Raw genomic sequence first — 19285 nt, 5'->3', positions numbered from 1 at the left:
TTCTATTGTTAGGATTTGTTTGATGTTTGAGTCAAAAGCAGATGGTAAATATGATTTTGTCATTGTTATAGTCCAATAATATCCCCACAGTCTTATAGTGTGACTTATAGTGGGTCTGCTCCACAATGACCCAAGCATAGTTATTGTTAGTAGTTAGGGTTGGCATTTTTTCATCTCCTATCTATTTCTGATATTGATATTGAGGCTTATAGTTTTCTGTGATGTGTGTATGGTATCCTTCTAAATATTTTGTAGGGTTACTAGTTGTTGCTATATAGACTAGTTGTTTTTCATAAGGGAAACAGTTATTAGTCAGTTATTGGGAATGTAGGGAGCCAACGGAGCAATAGCCTTTTAGGAGCCTCTCCAAAAATAAATAAATAAATAAATAAATAAATAAATAAATAAATAAATAAATAAATAAATAGATAGATAGATAGATAGATAGATAGATAGATAGATAGATATAGATAGATAGATAGATAGATAGATAGATAGATAGATAGATATAGATAGATAGATAGATAGATATATATAGATAGATAGATAGATAGATAGATAGATAGATAGATATAGATAGATAGATAGATAGATAGATAGATAGATAGATAGATAAATAAATAAATAAATAAATAAATCTACACATTATTGTTTTGAAAACGAAAGCAGGCTGCCAGTAACTCCAAGTTGAACACAGTAGATGGGAAATAGCAACTTTTTTTAATTATGTTTTGAAAACGAAAGCAGGCTAGTAGCTCCAGGTTCAGCACATTAGATTGGAAGTAACCTTAGTACTGCAGTAAAAAAGAAAAAAAATCAACATTTCCTTTTGCAGCTCATGTTTAACTACCATTGTGCAAGGGTGAATACCTGGTTTCACAAGTGGGGGGATAAAATAAAATGTGGAGTGCCAACCCTCTAGGGGGGTCCGGGGGCATGACCCCCCAGAAGATTTTTTTTACATTTTAAAGTAAAATGCATCAATTTGGTGCACTCTGAGTCTGAGGGGAAGATTAAGAGGCTAGATCTATGAAGAACTACACACATCACTAAATACATGCCTTTTAGACACCACCTTCTCCAACTCATCAGAGCTCTGATATGAAAGCAGGTGACATGAACAAGGCATAGAACAATACTGATGTGAAAGCCAGAGCCATATTGAAATCACGTTGGTTGTATTATTATTATTATTATTATTATTATTATTATTATTATTATTATTATTATTATTATTATTATTATTATTAGTGTGCTTTATTTTAAATCAACCATGTTCACTGCTTACCATGTTCACTTCCTCTCTTCACCTAACCCTTTATACAGCAGCAGGGACGTGCAGAGAATGTTAGAGGGGCAGGGGCTGGCAAAAAAGTTTTAAAGTTTTTAGCCAGATTTAGAAGAATATCTCATTTTAAATTAACATTTGGATGATACTTGTCACAGAAAAATAACTCCACAAACTGAATAATATTAGTACAAAAGTTAAATTTGCTGTTATAATACTGTGAGTGCTGCCTTCAGGGACGGCTTGGAAAGGGGAATTTCCATACAGAGCGCCATTAGAAATGCATTCAGGGTCCGGAGAGGGCACTTTTTACAGACGAGGAAATCCGTGGCAATCTTTTGGAGTAGCCTATAGCTTATAATTAGCAACTCAATTAACATTCTCAGCCATAATATTGTAACGAAGTGAGTATTTGTCCAAGGAACTGGAGACTTGAAGTTGGTACAGGCTTTTTATTCTTGTCTTCACAATATAGCTCCTAGCAGCTAGCTTCGCTGCTAGCTCTGCAACCACCCGGTCAGCTCGCCCACATGGCCTGACTGACTCCCGGCCCCCGGCCGCTCGTCCTATATACCCCCTTCCCCCTAGGAACACACCCACACACATTAGTTCCTAGGTGCAATCTAGACACTTCTATTGCACATCACATTACAGGTAATACTTGGATTACCTGAAACGCTACATTTCCCCCACCCAACTTTAATGTCGCTTCCACGCGACATGCACAACCCACACACATCCCCCTGTACCAAAACACACCCAACACAACAATTTTCCCATCACCACATCAAATTCTAATTCCCCAACAAACAGTCTTTTCTTTTCAGCACCCCCGTCATAATGTCCAGTTTTCATTAGGTACTCCGTAATGTCTAGTTTTCCATTAGGTACCCCCATAATGTCTAGTTTCCCATTAGGCACTCCATAATGTCTAGTTTTCCCATTATTTCCTTTCTTTTTCACACATTTAAATTCAACCCACATTTCCCATTCAACAATAACCCCCACATCTCAATTAAACACAAGCCCCCACATTTCCCTTAACTTTTCTTTTAAACCCCATTTCCATCCCCCCCTTTTCCCAGCTTCTGTCCCACCTGAAGCACTCTTTTCGGTCCCCCCTTTTGTTTGTTCCAGTAGCCAAATGCACGAACGAGCACCGGATCGACATCCTCGTCCTCCGGTCTCCACTCGCGCCCGTCGACTCTCCAGATGACCCTGGCGTCGTCCTCCCGGCCTCGCACTCGCTCGTTTTTCCGTCCCCCTCCTCCAGGGTTGAGGACAGCAGAGCGAACACCACCGGCGTCGATCTTCCCCTCGGCTCTCCGCTCGTTTTTCCGTCCCCCTCCTCCAGGGTTGAGGACAGCAGAGCGAACACCACCGGCGTCGATCTTCCCCTCGGCTCTCCGCAGTGCAACGTTAGGGGGTGTATAGCGGTTAGGCTGGGCCGGTTCCCCCGGCGGTAACCCCCCTCGCTCACTCGGAGACACGAGCGTCGCTCTCCCGACTGTAACAACGCTGCAGACGATATCCCTCTCTTCCCTCTGGCTGTTCCCCTGCAGCACCGTTCTCCTATCCGTCACAACGTTCTCTTCTCCCCGGCTGCTCACACTCTCCCCAGCCCGTGTCTCACCTCCGGCCTCCCCACTCTCAGTGCAGTCCCTGGCCAAGTGCTCCGGCGACTGGCAAGTCCAGCAGAGTCTCACCTGTCCGCCGCCTGCACGTCTCTCTTCTCCCGCTGCCCTCCGGTCCCCGACAGCCTTTTGACACTCTCTAGCCAGGTGTCCAATCTCGCCGCATGCCCAGCAGTCTCCCTGCTGTCCATGTCGTTGTCCCGCATACCTGGTCCGTCTCCCGGGACCGCCTCGGCACCACCTCGCCACGTGGCCCGGCTCACCGCAGGTCCAACACAGTCTCTTCCGTGGCTCCTCCGGCCGCTCTCGCTGCTGCATTACCTCCGCGCTCATCAAGTCCACCCGCTGCATGACTTCCCGCAGCGCCCGCATCACCTCTACTGCCCAGGCAGGAGTCTCTTCCACCAGCCGTCCGACCTCTCTCAACACACGGGCCTCCATGCCCGCCAGCATCGAGCTGATCCCCGCCGTCAGCTCCCCTTTCCTCCCGTTCACCGATGGCCATTCTCCGCGCACCATCGCACGTGGTCTTAGCAGCTAGCAGTTAGCAGTTAGCACCCCTGGTAGCTAACTTACTAGCGCTAGATCTAGAGCCCAAAAACCGCACCACCCAGTCTCTTTTGCCGTTCCTTCTCACCCTCTCCAAGGAACTGGAGACTTGAAGTTGGTACAGGCTTTTTATTCTTGTCTTCACAATATAGCTCCTAGCAGCTAGCTTCGCTGCTAGCTCTGCAACCACCCGGTCAGCTCGCCCACATGGCCTGACTGACTCCCGGCCCCCGGCCGCTGGTCCTATATACCCCCTTCCCCCTAGGAACACACCCACACACATTAGTTCCTAGGTGCAATCTAGACACTTCTATTGCACATCACATTACAGGTAATACTTGGATTACCTGAAACGCTACAATATGATGGCTGGTCAAACAGTAGTGTATTAAGCATGATTTTTTCAGTTTACACATGATTTTTTCAGTTTAAAAAGTGTGTGTGTGTGTGTGGGGGGGGGGGGGGGGGGGGGGGGGACAGAATCAAGGTTTTGAAAAATGGGGGGGACATGTCCCCCCTGTCCCCAGTGGAAAATTCGCCCCTGATTGTCTGTGCCAAAATATGCCATACCTCATTCTATACATATATATATATATATATATATATATATAATTCTTCTTCTTTTTTTGCACTTCAAAGAGACTCCCACAAAATGTGAACCAGTCTACGTGGTGGTGACTTAAACTCGTGATTGGCGGTTGGGTCCATCTGGCTGGGAACCTGCTACTGGTTTCCCATCCAGACAGACGGGTCGGCTCCCTCCGCAGAAACGGCAGCAAGGAAAACAAACGCCCCCCCCTCTGCTCTGAGAGGGACCGAGAGAGACGAGCAACTGTTGTGGAAGTGCTATCAGCGCGATGTTCCATGCGAAATGCTCTCGTTTAGTTTGAACCATTCATTGACAGTTTGAACAAAGAAGAAGGACGAGGCTGCTCAGACTAGAGCGCGTTCAGTCAGTTGACAGCTGGAGACATTTGCGGAAGCCTGCTGAACCGCACGTGTTGAGAAAACGTCGCTGAAACACAACGGTGAGTAAAACGTTACATTACTACACTACTGTTGTGATGTAGAGTGGTGGGTTTAATTTAATGTAACGTTACAAACTGATGGCTGCCTGCAGTTGAAAAAGTTTATTCAATGTTTTGCCGAGTCCACGGTAGGACGACTAGGACGCGTAATGTTGGCACAGTCCTCTAGTGTGCGTCAACAACCTTTCAGCTTCTTTGCGGTGGGAACAGAGCAAGTAAGCAACCTTTGGCAAAAAGCACTCGTCTCCTTGGCTACTCGAAGGGTGCGCTTGGAAAGCGAACTTGCTGATACACATTTGACGTGTTTTGTGCTTTGCAATTGGGTAATTGCGGTTACTTTGAATGGAAGTGTCAGTTTTGGGTGTATTGTGATTACAGGTGCGCTGTGTAGCTGGTGCCTGGTTGGTGGCACTGGTAGGACACGCCTCTCAGTTTTGGAGGCAGCTAAAACAACCTGCTCGAAACTGTGATATTCTTCTGGTATTTCATTAAAACAAGCGAGCCTTGTCCCTGTGTACCGTACAACGGAATAGCAAATATTCCAGTCATCCCCCAGCCAGACAAGTCGTACACTTTGATAGCATTGTTATGATTGTATTCCATGTTTTAAATTCATAAGATAAGATTAGCATTTACTATCAGCAGAGGCTCACTATGGAAGTGAGCCAGTGAATGAACCTGAACTAACATGAACTGCTATTGAACCAGCCAAAAACATTGTTTTGACACACTACACTACTGATCCCATGCCTATATCATTGTGGTAGCCTACTCCAGAAATAATAGCAGTAGCCTATGTTCTATTTACCATGTGAAAAAGGGTTAAATTAGGGTGACAGGCTGTAATTAATGTTTAGGCTTGTCTACTGTTGATCTCTTTGCTGAGCTTTGAGTGTGCGTTGGAGCCCAAAGGTGGAAAAAGCGATTTGGTTTTAAAATTTGAGTATCTCTGAGGAGCAATTAGCTCATGTCTCTTCCACAGTATCTCTATAACAGGTTGAGTTCAGGCTGGGAGCTCGGTTCACATCAGCTGTGAGCCTCCTAATCTCCCCCTGTGCTTCCCTCCCAGTGCTGTTAACTAACTCGGTTATGCTAAAATATTTCTTGTTCACATACAGGAGTCTGGGGCTTAAAGGAGAATTTCGGTTTTTTTGAACCTGGACCCATCTCCTGGCATTAATTATGATCTGACGACTCACCCAGTGATCTCCGCGGCGTTTCTGGCCGTCCTAGCGTTGTTTTGAGATCAATAGCGTCCAAGTCAGTTGTAAAATGGAGCTGATTTGGGGCCAAGTGTGAGCCTGTCTTTACTGCATCTAAATAGCTATTTTTACTCCCGTTTTCGCCAAATATCGTCAGAATCTGATCCCTCAAGAAGCACCACAGTGATATTTCGCCAAAGGCTGTTTCCTGGAGTCCCACAGGGATCAAAATTACCTCAAACGTGATCTCAGTCACCAAGTCTCGTGAAGTCCCGCGATACTTTCCTGTTGACTGGCCAAGTACAGGCAGGACGCTTTGCGGTGGTGGTTTTAGCGTAACCTATGTGGGGTTTGGCATAACCTTCGTTATTTCGAATCCCACATAGGTTTCCCACATACACGATATTTGGCGAAAACGGGAGTAAAAATAGCTATTTAGATGCAGTAAAGACAGGCTCACACTTGGCCCCAAATCAGCTCCATTTTACAACTGACTTGGACGCTATTGATCTCAAAACAACGCTAGGACGGCCAGAAACGCCGCGGAGATCACTGGGTGAGTCGTCAGATCATAATTAATGTGAGGAGAGGGCTGCATGTTAAAAAAAAACAAAATTCTCCTTTAATTCTGGCAGCCCATAAAAGTTTAAGCTTATACCTTTCAGCTGTAGCATCCAATTACAGTCAGAATCATATGAAACAACTGTGGAGCGGGTTCCCTCGCTGCACGTCCACTGTCTCCACTTGTTCTGCTGCAAGGACAGCTTTCAGAAGACAGACATAACAAGCCTCCTTTCCATAATGAAGAGAGGAACAAAAACAACCAGTCAGTCAAACACCAAGATTAACTACTGTAGCTATAATAATATGCTATCATATATATTATAATAACATTATAGCATAATAGATGTTTCCCCCCCCAACTGAAGTAGTTTAAGCTGAGGTTATTTGCGGATCTTACTTAAACTAGTCTACATCATCCAAACTCATTACTTCGGCTATGCATATTGACACGATGCTAGTTATCCCTATTAGCTTATCCTTAGGTAAACAAATGATAGATTCATAATTGTATTGTTAATGCCTCAGGCTGAACCCAGCTGTTGAGTTGAAAATGTACAGTAGTCATTGTGGAAAGTATTCCTCTGGCTATTAGGCTATATACTCTTTTTGTTTTGCTTGTTGGTTTTTCTGCTGTTTACCCACTGCTGTTCAGTCTCTCCCTCTCCCAAAGGTTTTATTGCCATAAGGTGCCAGGCTGTAAAGGATGAGCTCATTTGGGGGCTTGGTGTGCCATTCATTGATTGAGGGTTAGCGCGTGCTGCCCTGGCTCTATAACTCTTCACTGGCAGCTGAGTCATACAGGAAAGTTATTGGCTCCTCGTCCTCTTATCTTAAAATCTTCCTTTTGAGGAAAAACAGTAGAAGTCAGTCTTTCCCACAGGATTGTGAGTATTTGTGGTGGGGGACTGCAGACCCCCTAGGGGGGTGCGGGGGCATGCCCCCCCGCGCGATTTAAAAAAAAAAAAATTAAGTAAAATGCATGAATTTGGTGTACTTTGAGAAAGCTTAAGAGCAAAATTAAAAGGCCAGATCTATGAAGAACATGTCATCATTACTGTGCTGTGGGTTTACAATGACAAACTAAATTTCTCCCTATAGAGGGTATGCATGTGATGTCACAGAGGCAGAAGTCACTGCAGGGTCACGCCCACTGAGTCACAGCAAGACTGAGCTTGAATGCAGTAATCAGCCTAGATAACTGACACCTGCTGCTCAGGGAGGAACTTGACACTCATTTTGACACTCATTCCCGATTGAGGGGGCGTGTTCCAGTGGGTGTGCAATACCCTCTATAGGTCAGGGATACTCAACTTGCTTTGCCACTTTCGTGAAATGATAGAAGGCGAGGGGCCAGTTAATAAACAAACAATATACATTTTTCTGTAGCGGATTGTAGGTTTTTGGGGTGTCAGCCGGAGTTTAGGCTGACAATGTTGTGCACACCAGATAGTTAGTTAGGTTAAGTACATACATAAGTGCCTGGGTAGCGAGCAGATGGCGGTATTTGACAATTTAGCAGCTAAATCATAGATTATTGAAAGATATTCCATATTCCAGACTGAAATGCTATAACAGAAGTATTGGCCAGAATGACATGAACATTTATTGGACACTTATTCAGCGGGTATCTTGCATGTTGCGTTCAGGTGCACTGTAAAAAAAACATATTTTGTGGCGGTCAAAATCCTTTTGTGGCGGCCCGCCACAAATTCCTTTATGTATGGGAAACACTGGAAGTCATACTTGATCTGCTGCTGATACAGAGCTATTGTTGGGCGAATTTCGACAAAAAGTCGACTTTGGCCCACCGAATTTCGACTAGTGTTTTTGCTAGAATTCCCCATCCTAGCCCATCCCTCTGCCTAGATCGGCAGAGGGGGTGGTGCAACAACCAGGAGAGCAGGGGAATTGGAATTGGAAGTTAATACTAATGTTGGAGTGCAAACTCCAACATTAATCTACAAACAACAATCAGCAAAACAACATTATACAGCGCTCTATCCTGTTGTTTGTTGTCCCTGTTGATGTGGTGCTGGGCACAGGCTAAATGATGTGGCACAGATAGGGGGTCACACATTAAAGGACTCTTCACTTGGATTTGTCCAGTAGGGATTTTGATACCCTGCTGTTTTGTGAAAACACATGAATGTGTGTGTAGTTTCTACATCTCCTGCCTGGTTTTCTAGTGAGTTCCTAAAGAGCTATTGCTGCTCACTGTTCTCAAAACGTGCCTTTACATCTCACACTTCAAGAGCACACAACAGGCATGCATGCATGTTTGTAGTTGAGTGTTTGAACATCTTTGGAGTTTGGATGTTGAAGACTGCTCAAAGAAACTTGAAACTTTCAAGCATGTTGCACTTTTGGCCACATGCCAATGAATGATGTGAAAACAGGTGTTTTGCCTTTGACAGCTGATGCAAAACACCTGCTTTGACATCATTGGTTGGGGTGTGGCGGCCAGAAGTGCAAGTTTCAATCCAGAGATCAGAATGTTTCAACCCATACAGAGAGAGAGCAGTGCAACAAGAATTTTCCGACTGATGTGATGTAGTGTTGATTTGGTCTTCATGAGCTTTGCTGAGTTGGCTCCCACTTGGGTGTTTTGTCTCGGATCTCAACAACGTGTCTGGCTAAATCAGGCCTTAACTTGTGTAGTGTGCACTGTGCACCCAGCTTACATGAGCAGCCGTCCCTTCAAATTGTTTTGCTGTATTGGTTTTATTCACAAACAATTGTGATAATGGTTGTGTGGTCCACTCTTGACTAGGTTAGGCTATTTCAGAGAAAATCCTTCAGACTCAATGACTCACAATCCAGCCTCAATAAAACGACCACAGAAAAGAGAAAGCGGTTTCAGTCCCAAAACGAAGTGACTCTCTACTCTCTAGACTAGAACATCACTGAAATAGTGCTACAGTACAGTCAAATAGATTGGCTCCTTTTACTGACTTTCATGGTTCATCTTGTGAAAGACCAGAGAGAATTCTCCTCAGCGTGAACTGTAAAGTCTAGTCAAGCTGTGCAACAAAATAAATCTTTGCATTGTGGGCACTATCAGCAAACATGGTACGTCCAAGTGGCCTGAACTGAACTGTTTTTACTGCTCAATAACAAATAAGTGTTCCAGCATCGGTCAGTGCTGATCCCTGTCAGGGAAAAGACATCCCCTCAGTACCTGGATTAATATGCTAATTCAGATGTCTCTGAATACAAGTCTTTATTCCTTACACATGGAGAGAGGACTCTTAGATGAGGATCATGCAGTGATAGAGCGGTCTCTAAGGAAAGAGGGTCTAAAGACTTTCTTTTATACAGTGTAAAAACATAACTGTACAGAACAGGTGGCTACAGCCTGATTATATGTATGTTCCAGTCAAGTTCCTCTTCATACACTAACACTGGTTTCAACTGATTCTTCACATACGTGTGATTCACATGACATTAACCTCATGATGTACCATCGTCTGTGGTCGTTACTGAAACTCCAGTAACTTTCTGTCACTTTCACATGTCGCTCACCACCCACACTCGGAACCGTCGCAAGGCCTGTGTGAAGTGTGCCACCACACAGAGCCTCACGCATGGCCTGTTGGAATCCCAAAGCATCCTCCACATTGTGTGGCTGTTGTTCATTAGCAAGGACCACGCCACAGCAATATATCATTGAAGGTTTAATGAAAGTTCAAATGTGTGTATGTGTGTATGCTGAAGTGAAGTGGAGGAGGATGTCATCTGTTCGGCTGGTCTGGGAGGACATGCTGAAGACCAGGCGGAGTGAGACTCAGAGTGGGGGTTCCGTCTCAGGCGTGTTCCTGCCCGAGCTGATTCTGTCTCAGACGTATTTCTGCCTGAGCTGATTAGAGACCTCCCAGATAGAACCTAGATGACACAGAGAGAGACGTGGGAGAGATATTCACCGGACTGAATTAGGGATGAGATAGGAAGATGCATGAAAGAGGGGAAGGGAGGGTGGGTGGAGAGATCTGAGACAAACAGGAGGGCAGAATGGGTTCGCCAGGTATACAGTAAGTAAGCTTGTCAGGTGATTAGAGGAGTGGTTAGAGGAGTGGTTAGTGGTTAGAGGAGTGGTTGGAGGCATGGCCCCGTTAGTGGTTAGAGGAGTGGTTGGAGGCATGGCCCCGCTCCCGAACCTAAGTTAACAAGTTAACTTCCATTAGTTTGAACATGCAGGCCAGAACCAGTGACTGAGCAGCGCCGGTGCCATTGAGCAGCACATTTGTCGGTGCGCTCTGCAGTCTTCAGCTGTGGCTGAGACTATGTGCATGATGAGACTATGTGCATGATGAGACTATGTGCATGATGAGACTATGTACTAGGGCTGCACGATATGAGGAAAAGCTGCGATGTGCGATAACACTGTTCAATATTGCGATGACGATATGACCTGCGATAAATAAAAAAATCCTATAAACAAAAATATTAATGGGTAGGGGTGCTCCGATCCGGCTAAGCCACGATCCGATCCGATTCCGATTCCTGGGGTCACGAGCCGATTCCAGAATCGATTCTCGATTCCAACGATTCTCGATTCCAGAATCTAGAATCGATTCTCAATTATGTAGTTTTATATTGCAATAACACACAAAGGTAAATCTAAGACAAAAAATGACAAATGTATTAATGCTGAACTTCAAATTTAACTTCTGAAGTATTACAGTGAGGGCCTAAATTCATTTTGCAATACGAGTGTGTTAATTTAAGCATACGTATCAGTAAGTGGTACGGGATTCTCAAAGCCTGTGTTGAGGGTCATACAAACAAAAATGCACTCTTTAAGCTAAAAAATATCCAAAACCAACAAGTTAATTATTTACATTTTTACTTCAATGTAGAACAGTCATTTCTTACACATGAGATTACTTTTAGCCTTTTAGTCATAACGATTATTGAAAGATATTCCATATTCCAGACTGAAATGTTATAACAGAAGTGGAGTAGGCCTATTGGTCAGAATGACATGAACATTTGGACACTTATTCAGCCGGTATCTTGCATGTTGCGTTCATGTGCACTGTAAAAATTTTTTTTTTTTTTTTTTTTTTTTTTTTTTGCGATAACACGTGACTTTTGCGATGTGTTCATCGCGCATTTTCATATCGCGATGACGATAAAAATACGATAAATCGTGCAGCCCTACTATGTACATGATGAGACTATGAGCATGATGAGACGATGAGACTATGTGCATGATGAGACTATGTGCATGATGAGACTGTGCATGATGAGACGATGAGACTATGCATGATGAGACTATGCATGCATGATGAGACTATGTGCATGATGAGACTATGCATGATGAGACTATGCATGATGAGACTATGCATGATGAGACTATGTGCATGATGAGACTATGCATGATGAGACTATGTGCATGATGAGACTATGCATGATGAGACTATGCATGATGAGACTATGCATGATGAGACTATGCATGATGAGACTATGTGCATGATGAGACTATGCATGATGAGACTATGTGCATGATGAGACTATGCATGATGAGACTATGCATGATGAGACTATGCATGATGAGACTATGTGCATGATGAGACTATGTGCATGATGAGACTATGTGCATGATGAGACGATGAGACTATGCATGATGAGACTATGTGCATGATGAGACTATGTGCATGATGAGACGATGAGACTATGCATGATGAGACTATGTGCATGATGAGACTATGTGCATGATGAGACTATGTGCATGATGAGACTATGTATAAAAAGTAGAGCGCGCACATCCACTCAAATTGCAGGTGCAGGACAAAAGCAATGAAACATATAAAAAGAAAAAGAAATAGAGCGATAACACGTGACTTTTGCGATGTGTTCATCGCGCATTTTCATATCGCGATGACGATAAAAATACGATAAATCGTGCAGCCCTACTATGTACATGATGAGACTATGTGCATGATGAGACGATGAGACTGTGCATGATGAGACTATGTGCATGATGAGACTATGTGCATGATGAGACTATGTGCATGATGAGACTATGTGCATGATGAGACTATGTGCATGATGAGGATGCTGTTATTTTTTCCACCGAACCACGGAGATTAAAAACAACATCTTAACTTTCTGGAACACCGCAAGCGTACGTACGCATGTCAACCTGAAAGTGAAAGAGAGCACGATGTAATGATGACGAGATCTTTCTGCTTCACATGTAGTTTAAGAAGTAAAGCTGTGACAGTTTTGCGGCAGTGGTAATCCATTATTTCAGATAAATGGTAAATGGCCTGTATTTATATAGCACTTTTATCCAAAGCGCTTTACAGTCAGTACTCAGTAGATACATTCACCCATTCACACACCGATGGCGGCAGGTTACCACGCAGGGTGCTGGCACACCAACGGGAGCAATTTGGGGTTCAGTATCTTGCCCAAGGACACTTCAACATGCAGACTGGAGGAGCCGGGAATCGAACCACAGACCTCTTTTATCCAAAGGGATTAGTGGACGACCCGCTCTACCTACTGAGCAGCCATAACGACTAACGTGTGAAATGGAAGTTGTCTTTGGTTGCTTGCGCGCCCGTAGCGCACTGTCCAAGCGCACTCCATAAGCGATGTGTTCACTGCACCCAGATTACGCGTTATTATTCATCGATGTCTAGTTAAGTTATTTATTTCCCACATCCCCCTAAGGTAGGCAGCTTGCAATGACAGCACAAAGGCAGCAAGGTGGACAATGATTCTCCATCACTTTATAAGAGGTAACATTCACCATCTGTGTATGTGGTGATGTTGGATCATCACTCACCCAGTGTCACCATTGTATGATGTCATTCTCTAAAGATGTAATCCATTGTATGATGTCACTCTCTAAAGATGTAATCCATTGTATGATGTCATTCTCTAAAGATGTAATCCATTGTATGATGTCACTCTCTAAAGATGTAATCCATTGTATGATGTCACTCTCTAAAGATGTAATCCATTGTATGATGTCACTCTCTAAAGATGTAATCCATTGTATGATGTCACTCTCTAAAGATGTAATCCATTGTATGATGTCACTCTCTAAAGATGTAATCCATTGTATGATGTCATTCTCTAAAGATGTAATCCATTGTATGATGTCATTCTCTAAAGATGTAATCCATTGTATGATGTCATTCTCTAAAGATGTAATCCATTGTATGATGTCACTCTCTAAAGATGTAATCCATTGTATGATGTCACTCTCTAAAAATGTAATCCATTGTATGATGTCACTCTCTAAAGATGTAATCCATGAAGTTGTGTGCTCTTTGCGCGGGTTTGGTTTTGGAAAATGGCGGCTTTGTGTGGAACCATAAGCCAACATGAAGGACATGCGTGAGAGGCTACAGATGAGGCGAAGTGTTGGTTTATTTCACACATCCTTGAGAGAAGGGAACCATGGCGAGCCTCTGCAGTAATATCAACTGTTCTGGCTTTGAAAGAGAGATTCTACAGGGAGGGTCAGTAAGGGATGAAAGGGGGGAGGGACGAGAGAGGTCATGGTCAAATGTGGATATGGGAGAAGATATTGGGGATAAATTAGTACCAGCGGAGGATCATGTTATCGGTTTCAGTATGAAGTTATGTTGATCTTCCGCAAGTCGTACGTATCATAGTCAGTTTACTTTTTATCTACACTCCAATTGGAAGTTTAAGTAGTGACACTAAAAACTAGAGATGGGATATCGCTATTGGGATATCTGCCAATACTGACGTAAAGGGCAATTTAGATTCCAGCGATTTATCATAGCCCGACGGGCATTGCTGAACGTGACGTCTATTCCAGTATCGCTCGACGCTGATTTAAAAAGTATAAAAACACCCTAGGCGATAGGAGAACGCATCGCAGAGGCGCAGAGCAGGATGTGTTGTGATATTTTCACATGGATTAATGCCGGACGGACAGACAGAGAAGCTGCCAGTCAAGGCATAATGTTACCGTTTTGATTGAAACATTCCAAAACTGTCTTATCTGCTTGCTAACATGCTGCATGATTATCCATGCTAACGATGTGTTAGCTGTTACTTACCGTCTGTGTTGAGAATGTCCGCTATAGCTTTCTTTATAATCTGCCCGGTCGTTAGCCCATAGGCACGGGAAACGTGTCATTGTGTTTATTACGTTTTCAACAAATATGTGATCTTCTTCCATTGTTAATTCAACTAGCTAGCTAACTAGCTCGTTCAGGAAAGTTTAAGTAGCCTCAGAAACTTTTTCTTCTTCTGTGGTGTTTATGGCAGTTGGCTTCAGAAACTGCAGGAAGAGAGAAAAAATGGTGGTTTTCATGACAACGGAACCAACGTTATCACTGACGATGGAATGTGATCATGGTCGGTCGCGAAGACCATACATCGCTGGACTCTAAACTGCCCTTAATTCACATATCGGATATCGGACTGACGTCGCTGATCCATGGTCCAATCCACATTACATTCATAGCATGCGCTGGACCGTAAACCCACCGTAACATCATAACAGAAACAGTGCTAGTAAGTAGTAGTAGTAAGCTAGTAACGCTAGCAGTTAGCTAACTCGACAGCATGTCCTTAGTTTTGGTGATATTTCAGTCTTATAAATAAAAATCCCATAGGCGGAAACAGTGAAGAACCCAGAAGTGTTAGCATCCATGTTTTCCAGACTCATTCCTGCGGCTCTCTATTGGCTGCCCCGGTAGCTGCTCCACCCTCTGCCGATCTGGGGAGAGCTGAGACTAGCACCATGCTTCCTCCGACACATGCGCAGTTGCCAGCCGCTTCTTTTCACTTGACAGGGGGAGCTTCACCGGTAGGGCGTAGCACATTGGAGGATCACGCTATTCCCACCAGTTCCCTTCCACCCCGAACATGTGCCCCGACCGACCAGAGGAGGCGCTAGTGCAGCGACCAGGACACATACCCCCAATCCGGCTTCCCACCCGCAGACACAGCCAATCGTGCCTGTATGGACGCCCGACCAAGCCGGAGGTAACACGTGCATATGAACCTGCGACCCTCGTGTTGGTAGGCAGAGAATCTACTGTACCGCTACAGTACCCGGACGCCCCTCATTGACATTCCTTCTTGGCATCAGAAATCAGTATTATGCTGTTTTGCACTGGGTTTCGCTTTCCCCATAATTGCAGCTCTTTGCGCATGTGTGAATTTCTGCACACCCTACACATAAACAGAGTTAATGATTAGTTCCCATTTGTGTGGTGGGTAGGAATGTGGATGAAAGATAAGGCACAGGAATGTGATTTTGTTCTCTCTCGCGTTCTCACACACACACACACACACACACACGTGCGCGGGCACACACACACACACACACACACACACACACACACATGCGCGGGCACACACACACACACACACACACACACACACACACACACTTGTTGTTTCACAGCACCAGTGAGCCATGTGTGGCAGAAACAGGCAAAGCGAGACCTCCTCACTGTCCCGTGGGTTACAGTATAGTCCCTCTCTCTGGCTTTGCACTCGTCCACATCTCCAGCTTGAGATTAATTTCTGATGTAGCGCTCTCCAAAGAACTCTCAAACCCACTGCCAGCATGCAGCAGCAGAGCCATTGATACTTGGTAATTCCTTCAAGACTGCTTTTAAAAGAGGATACAGTTGTAGCTGAGAAGTCCTGCACAAAGGACTTTACTGTCATCTAATCTGCTGGAAATGAATGCATGGACCAGTTTTGTGTTTTTTGTGTGTGTGTGTGAGTGCGTGCGTGCGTGTGTTAAAAGGCTCTTTGTAATGTTGGTGATGTGATGCTGCCTGTGAAGGTCCCTACAGACTGGGAAAAATCCCCCCCCCCGTGCCATCGCACGTCAATAATATTTTCAAACCTATATCAGTGAATGCAACCGTGCATATCAACGGTACATGTATGCCAACAGCATCGCTGAGCGTTATTGCGGTGTTTATTTTTTCAGACCATGGTCGATTTTTCAGAAATTCGCTTCCAACGTGTACACATCTGTTGCTGTGATTGACAGGTGGGTCAAAATCCGCATCGCAATTTCATGCTGTATATTCACATCGCTCTTAGTGTGTAACAGCCTTAAGTTTAAGATTGGCATCCATAATAACACCCAGGTGTTACAATGCTCAGTTCAGCAGGGTTTTGATATGTGGGAGGTGAATGATGTTGAAGCATGTAAGGTTGTGGTTGGCATATTTCTCAGTCATCTAAGAGCGCACAGGGCAAAAAGATGAAAGACAATCAAATGGCTGGCCTGACCTTCAATCTAATGTTGGCCCGGTCAGTGTAATGAGGCTGTCATGGCTCATCTGGTCCACCTGGTCTCTGGCACCTCTTCCCTCTTCAGGCTGTTGCTGGCTCCTGTGGGCTTGTGTGGAGCACGTGGAGAGCGGGCCTGTGGTGCTGCTAAAAGAACTGGCTGTGCTGCTAATTCAAAGACCCGTCTCTGAAGAGGCCTCAGGAGAGCCGACTGAACACATTTCACATGAACACACTGGGCAAGAGGGGAGCAAGGGAAGGAGCAGGAACACTGCTACTCTGTCACATGCTTGGCGAGGTCCAGCCATGCTTAATGTACAGCTGCTTACAGCCACGCTTAATGAAGTGTTTTTGAAGGGGGCTTTGGTAGGAAATGGGGTGATAAGCAGCAGTAAAATATATATGTGTGTGGTTTTCACTGCTACAGGAGCTCCTCCTGGCTCGCTTCACCACAGCAGCTCAACCCTGCACTGTGAGGAGAGCACTGCGTAAGGCAGCTCAATGTCAGACCATAAGCTACAGTAAGCACGCAGCATTGTATCTGGCCACATATCACCGCCCGGGGCCTCCTGTCTGCCTCCTCTCCATCTTCCTCTTCCTTGTTTTCTTCCTCACATACCCTATCTCCTTATCCCTCCTTCCCGTCACGCTTCAGCGGGCCACCTGGGGGGGGGGGGGGGGGGGGGGGGGTTATGGGCTCCTGTTTGCCTGGCGACAGCTTACAGGGAGGTGGTGGTGGGGGGGGGGGGGGCGTATAGCCTTCCATCTCAGCTGGAAGATTGTGGAGAAGAGATCAGGGAGATGGGCCTAGTACGCAGCTTCCAGAGAGAGACTGCTGGCTGGGATGCTCTGCTACAACTGAAGTGCAACAAAGACCAGTGACCTTTCAGCTACTGTACAGTATATTGTCTCCAAGTTCTGTGTCAAAGCACTGGCAGCTCTGATACACAATAGGGCTTCCTGTAGGAGGGGGAAACTCATGAGACAGGGGATATTGGTATGGGGATATACAGCAGGTCTGATACAGTTCTTCCTTGTTTTATCAGAGGAGTCTTTGATACAGTAGTGAATCCACTCAAAGCATAACTTTGAGTTTCTCTGTCAGCTGACAAGGCTGTGGCCCAAAGACCTTTCCTTCTTTTGACAGGTTGACTGCAGAACAGCTGTGTGCTCAAGTGTGAGGGTATATTAGTCTTAATGGGTCTATTTACTACGCTTATGGCCCATTTCCACCGCTGGTATCAGCGCGGTCCCGCCCAGCTCGTCTCGCTTTTTTGTCTCATTCCACTGGCCAGCCAGGGGGTTGAGTCGTGCTAGTTTTGGTCCCTGCTTTGTTGAGGTTCTAGCGCTGTGGACCCGGTACCATACGGTGACGTGAAAACACTGCAGACGACTGATTGGTCAGGCAGAATCGTGTCTACTCTATCTACTGTCATTGCTGGATACCAGTTTAGTGGGGATTACCTTCTCTTCTGTTATTTCCATCAGTCTTTTGTGTTGCTGCCTTCGGCTCTGGTGAAATAAAAGCGATCTCCTTACTCAGCTTAACATGACGGTGGTTTTCAATTGTTTTGAGAGAAAAAAAAATCCGCTCCTCAGGAAGCCCTTTGTAGCTGTCTGCAGCATCGGCTCCGCTAGGCCGCAGCGGGGCTTTGGTGAAGCCGCGGTCTTGCCAGGTGAGAGGCCGCCGGGGTAGAGGCTTCACTCTGTAGCGCAACCCCCGTCCCTCGCGCAGCGCATGTGAGTTTGACTAACAACAAAGTGATATCCATTCTCCTGGCCGATTGTCACATTTGCCCATGTACACTGTAGGTCATTTAGAGGCACCAGTATTTCATAAACAGTTTAAAAGTTCTGTGTATGGATTTAATTGTAACGTTATATGTTATAGCCTACTTCGGAATATGGGCGGAGGGCAGATATGCGGTCGCTATGACGACCAGGTGTGGGCGGGGGTGGGCGGGGGAAGATGACCAGCGGTGGAAGCAAAACGTCCATCGGGTTGAAACAAGTAGCCGAGTGGTGACGAGCTGTGCAGGGCTGTAAAATGTGGTGGAAATTAGCCATTTGTGTTGGGATGTTTGATGTTTTCAGGATTCCAATGGAAGGTATTTGTTAGTTAGACATTCTAATTACTCTTACAAAATCTTGGCTCATGCTTTTGTTTACACTTATAGTCATACATTGCATAATGACCCCCAGTCTCAAATTGAGATCTTGTGCAATAAGACAATTTACTGAATAACTGTGGAATCAAGAATGCCTCCTATTTATATAGGAGAGATTCTTGATTCTTGAGACAAGGCATGCAGAAAACTAGATTTGCAAATATATATCTTGACTTGTAAATAAACAAGGGTAATCACTGATCACAAACAAGGGTGATCAATAGGGGTGTCACGATACACTCAGTTCACGATACGATACGTATCACGATACTGGGTTCACGATAACGATACGATACGATACGATTTTAACAATATTTTTTTAAACTTGAATAATGACAATATATGACTGGAAAAGTAGTATTTTATTTGAAATGCACAAATACAAAACATGCTGTTGTGGGAAATTGTTATTACAATAACAACTAGAAAAAACATGAGATTGGAGATAAGGCTTATCTTGAAATAGAATGAGTTACACCGTCACTTAGATTTACTTTGAACTAAAAGGTTTCTAAGCAGTATAAATTCTCATTATGCATCTTCAGTTTTTCTTCAAACTCAAACAACAAGACTTTTCTTAGTCTATTTTTTATGCATC

At 44.6% G+C, this 19285-nt stretch overlaps 1 protein-coding gene across 2 annotated transcripts in view; it reads left to right on the top strand.

Moving 5' to 3' along the window:
* Positions 1 to 4220: 4220 nt before the first annotated feature.
* Positions 4221 to 19285, top strand: part of stxbp6 (syntaxin binding protein 6 (amisyn)) — a 133802-nt gene continuing 118737 nt past the window's right edge. For both annotated transcript variants that reach the window (XM_083633700.1, XM_083633699.1), the window contains exon 1: positions 4221 to 4499. The gene's annotated coding sequence lies outside the window, so the exon portion shown is untranslated. The remainder of the gene's footprint in view (positions 4500 to 19285) is intronic.

The sequence above is a fragment of the Poromitra crassiceps genome (genome assembly GCF_964638095.1).
Source record: "Poromitra crassiceps genome assembly, chromosome: 3".
NCBI classification, from domain to species: domain Eukaryota; kingdom Metazoa; phylum Chordata; class Actinopteri; order Beryciformes; family Melamphaidae; genus Poromitra; species Poromitra crassiceps.
This window is presented reverse-complemented; position numbering and strand designations above follow the sequence as displayed.